Source organism: Anoplolepis gracilipes, unplaced genomic scaffold (assembly GCF_047496725.1).
Source record: "Anoplolepis gracilipes unplaced genomic scaffold, ASM4749672v1 Contig21, whole genome shotgun sequence".
Classification (NCBI taxonomy): domain Eukaryota; kingdom Metazoa; phylum Arthropoda; class Insecta; order Hymenoptera; family Formicidae; genus Anoplolepis; species Anoplolepis gracilipes.
In genome coordinates this window covers 8698-17425 of record NW_027328671.1, presented here as the reverse complement: position 1 = coordinate 17425, position 8728 = coordinate 8698, and the positions used below count along the sequence as shown (strand labels likewise).

The following is an 8728-nucleotide window of genomic DNA, read 5'->3' as shown; positions in this document are numbered from 1 at the left end:
AATCAATAATTCTACATTTCAAATCTTGTTAATTAATTAATTAATTAGCATCGATACTTAATTCGCGCGCGTAATTATTATGGAAATTATTATAAACAACAAATTAGAGGAAGAAAGGAAGAATTTATATTTAACGCTAATTATAATACTCACTCTTGCACAATTACATCAAAAATATATATAAATCCAATCATTACCAAATATCAATTTTCTATCGCTCTTAATTGCCATGAGAATTCTATAAATATCTTTTTTTCTCTAAAAATAACTAAATTAACTGATATACGCCTTAATTAGTCGTAATAATAATAATAACAATCTTACTTGGAAACCCCTGTGGATATCGAAATCGAATTCGACGTGAAAGCGATTAGCGATTCGGCAGCCGTGAATCTCACGGATCTCGTCTCGGAAATGAGCTCCCTCGAATTTTCCACATCACTGGCCATTGACGCGCACTTGAGACTTTGCGAAAAAAACGATTTTCTCGCTGTGAAACACGCCCAACGGCAACGCAACACGTCCGCCGGTCATGAACGCCCGTGACGGAATGTGCTGGACGAGGGACTCGTGCTCGATCTCTCTCCTACACGTCGGTTCGTTACCCCCTCTACTACGTAGAGGGTCACCCTTATACTTTTTTAAATCCCGCGAGATTTTCTCTCTCTCTCTCTCTCTCTCTCTCTCTCTCTCTCTCTCTCTGTTTCTCTCTTTCGATCATCGATTTTTATTTTGTTTTGCTCGATTTCACTCCGTAAAATCCAGATCGAGACCGACAGAGATTCGGATGCACAGAATCTACCGATCCGCCGATAATGTGAGAAGGAGATGTGACGTAAACAAAATTTGAGAGTCAGGACTGTCATTCCCAAAACTGACTGTAACTTTTAATTTTTTTATTAAATTCAAGATTATATTTAATAATGAATATTATTATTATATTATTGTTTATATATAATATTATTATTTACTATTATATTATATTATATTATATTTTATATTTGTTAATATTCTTATTATTTTAATTTTATTATATCATTATTATTATTATTTTATAATAAAACACGTAAAAAAATTGGTAAATAAAATCATCTTTTTTAAAATAAAAAATTGAGAACCCTTATCCTATTGACATTTATTACCCTCATTTCGAGATAATATATATCAGCTCTGATAATGTTAAATCTCAATTTACGTAGCACAAAGTATTGCGTCTGTTATTTTCTTCATTAAATAGAGCTTTTTATTAAGAGTCTCACATATAATTTCCTTTGTGAAACATGATTATACATAAAGCAATACATGAGTAGAAAGTAGATGAGAGATAAAGCGATGTGCAAATAAATTTTATATGTATAAGAAAGTGATGATTCATCGATAATGATCCATGATTATTCTTCTCAAGCTTAACATACACTCTTTTCTCGGGAATGCGTTGAGAAATCGTTAATTATATAAAGAGAATGCAGTTTGTAATTGCAATAATGTAATAAAAAACTGATTACACATATGCTAAGTGATTTTTCTATTTTTTCGACACATACAGATACACATCTATATTACTGTGAATCGTAGATAATTTTCCCAGTAAGTATAATCAAAAGTCACAGCACAGGAATATTTGTCAATTTAATATTCACAGAATAAAAAGATAAAAATAAATTCAATAAAATATTTGGTGTAATAGATATAATTTTGTTAAAAGAAATAATTTATTTTTTTTTTATTATTTTCTATAAATCAATTTATAGAAAATATATGTATATATATATATATATATATATATATATATTATTAAAATTATAAATAATTAACTGTAAAACAATACATTTATTGTTTCCTTATTATTATCAAATAAAGCACAATTTTTTTTTGTTTTAAACAGAAATAAACACTTTATCAGATAATCTCTCTGACAGTTTTTGTAGAAATAAAAACAATTGCAAATAAAGCACTTTGTATATCTATAGCAGATAATTGATTTCATTAAAAGAAATAAATTTGTTTTTTTTTCTAGAAATTAATTTATATGTTTATATAAAAAATATTATATCCATATTGCACAGAAATATACATATATTATAAAATTATTAATATTATATAATGAACTCTAATTATAATTAATAATTGATGGTTGTGTAAAACATATCTACTTTTCTAAATTATTAAGAAACATAAATACATTTTTTTTCTATTAAACAGAAATAAATACTTCATGAGATAACCTCTCTGACAGTTCTCAGAAAAAGCCTTATCGCACACTATATCGAAGAAAGCGAATAGTATCATACCTGCTGTCGATCATCCGTAAATGAGAATCCGCCGGTCGATCCGCGAATAATACTGAATAAATCGCGCGAACGGATCCGCCGAATTCACGCCGGCGAGCACTCGTTCGTCGACTGCTCTCTTTCCCGCGCGCGTGAATTACACATACATACACGCACGCACACACATACACACGTACACATTTGGTGGGTGGATACATTCGTTCGGTTGTCGTCGATCGCTAGCCTAGGCAGTCGGCGCGTCGTCGCTTTATTACGTCATCTGGGACGCCGCGGCGGGCCAATCCGGAAGCGCGTTCTCGCGCGAGGGTCACGTGGCTGCCCCTCGCCCCCGCACGTGACGCTACGTCACACACACACGTGCCAGCGCGCGAGCGCGCGGCCACAAAATGGCGGCGCCACTTTGAGAGAGCAATGACCAGTGGCGTGCGTCGCGCGCGTCTTGCTGCTCACGAAATATGGATGCTCCAGCTTCTGTTCGCTGTCTATTCGCGCACGATTATTTCGAGAGCGCGCGACATATGCCGGTATGTGTGTGTCGGGTCGTCTGGAAATTAATGTCATTCGCGCGCCGAATTACGCATCTCCATTTACCGCGCGATTGATTTTTCACGCTAAACTCGACGGTGCATTTCATGCAAGTTGCATCTTCCATTTGCCACCGTCTAGACTTGTCAGTTTTCGCTTTACAGTTATAATACATTTATCCATGAGTTCCGTATCTACGTAAATTATATATATTCACATCTTTTTGCTGTTTATTTTTATATAAATAAAAAATATACACATATAGTGTGACGCAAGATAAAGCGAATATAAGCAACAGAAGAGTATGTTTTTAAGTGTTAATATATATTTTTTTATATGTGTATAGATTTTGTTTTAAAGTAAATGTTATATTCAATATTTATTAGTCTACAACATATAATTTATGTGTCTTATTTTTACAAAATCCTAAAAAAGATATTCTAAATAAATCTATAAATTAAAATAAATTTATTAAAATACAATTGAAAATGATTGAATAATTATTGAAGCTTTTTCAATGTGAAATAAAAATATTTCCAAAGATTATTTAATCTGAAATTTATTGAAATAATGGAAGAAGGTGCTGAAATTGGAGTGCACGTAATCTTTTAAAATTGAATTAAAAATTGGAAAAAAGATGACAAATTTTGAATTATAATAAATTTGCAATATATTATTCTAATATTTGTGTTAATTTACTAATTTAATATTTTCTTGTATATAATAGTTTTTCTTTATGTTATAAATAATAAACATATTTGAAGCATTATAATATAACTTTAATTGTATATTAAATCTTATTATAATCATATCAATTAATCTCATGAAAAGTTTGTCACGCTGTTCAAAAGAATCTATTACTTATATAATTTATTATATCTTGAAATTAACAATCACTTGTGTGCATTGAAATATTGACATGTGATTTTTAATTAATATTATTTATTTACAAACGTCAATTTTTCAAGATAATGCAAAAATAACTTATATCACTTTTCTCGTAGATATTGTAATAGATTTTAGTGAATTTTCATGAATAATCTTTTATAAAACTTTTCATGAAATTTATGTAAATAAAATTTTATTAAAATTTGCTTAATAAAAACAGTTTGTTAAAATTTTTTTATTTTTTATTAAAATTTTAATTAAATTACAACGAAAAAGTCAATTATAATAGACATATTTCATTATAATTTAGTATTATTTTAATATGTGATTATATTATAATTTTCTCCAGGAAAACTCTAATTTTACCACGTGATCTGTCTTTTGATTTATTATAAATATTCCATTTTCCAATTTATTTTAAAAAATAATATAAGAGATATTATAAGAGGAGAAATTACTTTCGAAATTACGTCATTTAATCGGTTTATTAATATTACTAATTAATTTTTCCATTTATTTATTTTAACTGTTTAAATGTGCAATATTAATACATAGCAATTTAGAAACGGAGAAATAGAAATGTCAAATATTTTCAGAATTATGTATAATTTGATTTATAAAGAAGTTACATACACATATTTGAGACACAAACATTATTTTAATCCTACATTCTTCTATTTTAAATATCATTTATCATTTTGAAAATTTGCAAACAATAACTCTAATTAATTAGCAAAACTGATATTTTTGCATGATAAAAATTATTTTTATCGGACTAAAATAAGACACAATTGCCTCAAAGTAGAATTAATACGTTATAAAATTTATGTGTATGGAATATTTGTATCCGTATACATTTTTAATAAACTTTTCTAAAGTTTTATTGAAATGTTAATTAAATTATAACAAAAAGAGATAAATTGATTTTAATATAGATAAGAAATTTTAGTATAATTAACTTAGTACTATTTTACGATTCTTTTATAATTTTCGTAAAATAGAAGAATCAATATGTAATAAAATTTATTATATATGTAAGTATGTAATAAAAATTATATTTGTATCTTATATATAGTATTCAAACCACTGATTTGTCTTTAAAATAACAGATTCTTTAATTGATTTCTTTAGAGATAAAATGTCAAGAAAAATCATCAATTATGTGTTTCCAATTTTTTTATCTCACACAGATAAGTATATTATATTAATTATATTAATAAAATTTTAAGTGTCCCTAAAATTATAAAATGTTCTTTAAATAAATGAATTTCTGATTCGTTTGGAGAGGATTTTTAATGAAAATATTAAGGTATTAATAATTTTTGGATTATTATCACTAATCGAAAAAGAAGGCTGTTTCGCAAATTTTGTGTTTTAATAAAACTATATATATATATATATATATATATATATTCTTCAGTTAATTTTAAATGAAGTTTACTTTAAAATTCTATTAAAGTAAATTCCATCTCAAATAAATAATTGAAGAATATAATTTTATTAATATTTTAACTCCACAAAATTTGCGAAGAGGTCTTCTTTTTTTATTGCTAATAATAATTCAAAAATTATTAATACCTCAACATTTTCAAAATTTTAAAAATCGTCTTCCAACGAATCAGAAAATCATATATTTAAAGAACAGCTTTAAAAACACTGTATATTTAATAAAATTTATGATATGTATTCTACGATTAAATAAAAGAATATTTCATAATAAAATACAAAAATAAAATTAATTAGATTCGCAAAAACATATTTCTCTTTTGCGGATTCTGTTTTGAAGTACACGCATAACTTTTTTTTTTTTAAAAAAACTTTGTCTTTGCAAAAATAATTTTTTTGTCCCGCTATGATATTGGAGGAACGTTTTGATCCTCTCAAATTGAAGGAAATAAAGGGGAAGAGAAAGAGAGAGACGTCTACGAAGGACATCATTTCGATTCTTTCTTTTGTGTGGCCAAAGAGAAAAAGTTAGAAGAGCAAATGGAAAGCGTGGACAAGTTTTTAAGTTCCATATTCCAGTCGCACAGCAGTTTTTGCCCGAGTTCGCGAATGTGCGCTATTCTTATACGTGACATTAATATCGACAGCTTCTTTTCCATCGCGAATTTTTCATGTCGTTACGTTAAGAAAAGGATAAAAATAGAAAAGATCTTTTTCATTACAAATTCTATAAAGAACGTGGAAGGTGGTAGATCAATTCTTTATTAATGAAAGTACCGAGCATATAATTTGAAAATGTACAATGAATATATAATGAAGTCATATTCTTTCTTCTCTCCTTTTTTTAGTTAATTTCGAATTGTGTGGATTTTTTTAGTTTAATAAAATTTGTATTAACATTCTTATTTTTATTTATAATCTAAATTTTATTATCATTATTATTATTATTACATTATTATTATATTATTGTTATATTTATTATTATTTCAGAGAAGCAAACAAGAATCGATCGCCGCTTCGATCAGCTGAGATTCGCAACGGGATGGGGTAGGATCTGAGGGAAGACGTCAGCGGTTCGATTTGCATAGCAGGTTTTAAAGGGGCCCCCTTTTGACGCAACAACAATCGCAAGGGCAGACCACACCTCCCGCCGCGGGCGAACAGCAACTGTCCTCCGCTGCAGGTAGCCCCTGGAAATCGGTAACAAATAATCGATAGTCCCGTCCAGGGACAGAGTCTGATCTGACCAATGGGCTCGCCCATCGGGAGGGTAAGGAACGATCCCTCGCGCGGCACCCCCGTCGAATCCCTTTCCACGGATCAGTGTGCGCTGTCCACACGCTACCCCTGGCTACTTTTGGCTCATTGTCAGACTACCCGATGACTGGTAGCTTGACAAAATGGCGCGAGAAAATGTTTATAGTACATTATTAAACACACACATATTTACATATACATATATATATGTATATGTAAATATGTGTGTGTTTAATACTATATAAATTATATATATTATTATGTATATTATATATACAATATTTTATATATATATATATACTATGTAAGAACATTTTTACACATAATTTATATATACTCTTTCCCCACCCAACTTGTTTAATATTATTATTAATTATTTTAATTGTTAATTATTAATATTTATTATTCCTATTATTATTGTATTAATAAGAATATTTTATTTATTCATATAGTATTAGTAATAATAATAATAATAAATATAAGTAAAAAATAAAATATTTAATAAAAAGAGTTAATATTCATAATTTTGTCACTCTTATATTTTTTCATCTATCCCTTCTTGTTTCTCTTGCTTTTACAGGTTTACATTTTTTTTCTTGTAACTCCATTCTTGTGTACGAAGAGCAAATATGCTCCCCCTCCCCTTAATCTTCTTCTCTCCTGAGCATACTATTATAAGGAAAATTAATAATGGATAATTATTGACAAAAGGATGACAGACTTTACGATTTTTCATGGATGATTTTTATTCTAGATGCAACTAATTTTTGTTTTTGTGATCTGCCACGTGACCAATATGATGAATATATACGACGTAAAAAAAGAATTAATTTATTTATATATATCTATGTTTATAATATATTCGAGAGCACTGCTCTGTGTTTTATTTAAATATCAAACATAGAACATTTATTACTAGAATTATTTATTTATTTTCTTTTGATATATTAAATGGATATACGGATTAAAATATGTCTAAATTATATTTGATTTTCAACATAAATATGTTAAAATAAAAGAAAACTAAAATTTGTCTTTTGCTTTCGTAAAATGTATTATTTTCCTCAATACATCTTTTCAATATTTATTTTATGCAAATATTCTCTCTCTACTAATATTTTTTATTTATTGAACCATTAAGTTAATCTTAAAAATAGAGAAAATATTCCTTTGGATATTATAAGCAATAGAGTGGAAAATTAAATTTCCTCATAATAGAAATCTCATGTATTGCTTATGCTCAGAAAAATAAATTTCTATTTTCTTACTCTATGATTTGTATGTAACTAAGCAACGGATATTGATTTATATTCTGTTCAATTTTGATATTATATATTGAAAAATACCAAGAGTTATGAATGATGGATCAATCAAATGAATATACGCAAAATAAACGACAAGATAGATAAGTCAACTGTTCAAAGTAAAAAAAGCATCGGAATTACATTTTAAACTGAAATACATATCCAATCATCAATAGTAAGATGGATGACCAAACAGTTTTATGCATTTTATGCAACTTTTTGGAAGAATAAATCCAAAGAAAAGTTAGAAAGAAGAAAAGAAAACATTGATGAATTAATTATAAAATTCTCTTATCAGAATCAAAAATTAAAAAGTTAAAAATTAAAAATTAAAATAATCATGCAAAGGAATGACAGTCTTCATATAAATATCATCTTTTGTTAGTTTTTTTTAGAATTAAATAATACGTTTCTCTGACATTTTTTTTATGTTTGAGGCACGAATTGCGCGTCTCCACCATTTGCCGAACGTGATAATTTCGTGTCACAATGCACGGTTTTTTTTTCGCGGGACGCGAGTATTGTATTCCCATTGTGTAACTAGGCCGATTTGATCCACATTTTTTTTCTCGTTCTCGCTCAGGAAAGAGTGACGGAGATCCGCTGAAAATCTACGCTTTAATGTCGATCCAGCGGAAGAAAGAAAGGGAAGCCAATACACTACTCGTGGAAAATGAAACACAATGCCTGCAAGCTGATACCGACGCGCGGGATTGACCTAATAGCCAATGGAGTTTTCTATTGACCGTCGACACCCTCTATTCCTTCGTTCAGTGATTAGCTCAATTAAAAACGCCCGTGAAAAATTCGACAGTTCTGTCACATCGTATCGCATGCTTAAACTGCAACGAATACAAAAATAAAATTTTAAATAGAATTTTTTATTACAAATGTAGAAAAAATATTATTAAATATTATAATTATATTAAAATATACATATTATATTTTACATATTAATTTTTATTAAAAGATATTATAATATTATATTATAATATTATAATTATAATATTATAATAT

At 28.0% G+C, this 8728-nt stretch overlaps 1 long non-coding RNA gene across 1 annotated transcript; it reads left to right on the top strand.

Moving 5' to 3' along the window:
• The first annotated feature begins 2726 nt into the window (after window positions 1-2726).
• On the top strand, window positions 2727-8515 carry LOC140675855 (uncharacterized). Its single transcript, XR_012048491.1, has 3 exons — window positions 2727-2815; window positions 6141-6333; window positions 8295-8515. It is a non-coding gene; the product is annotated as an uncharacterized lncRNA (long non-coding RNA).
• The last annotated feature ends 213 nt before the right edge of the window (window positions 8516-8728 follow it).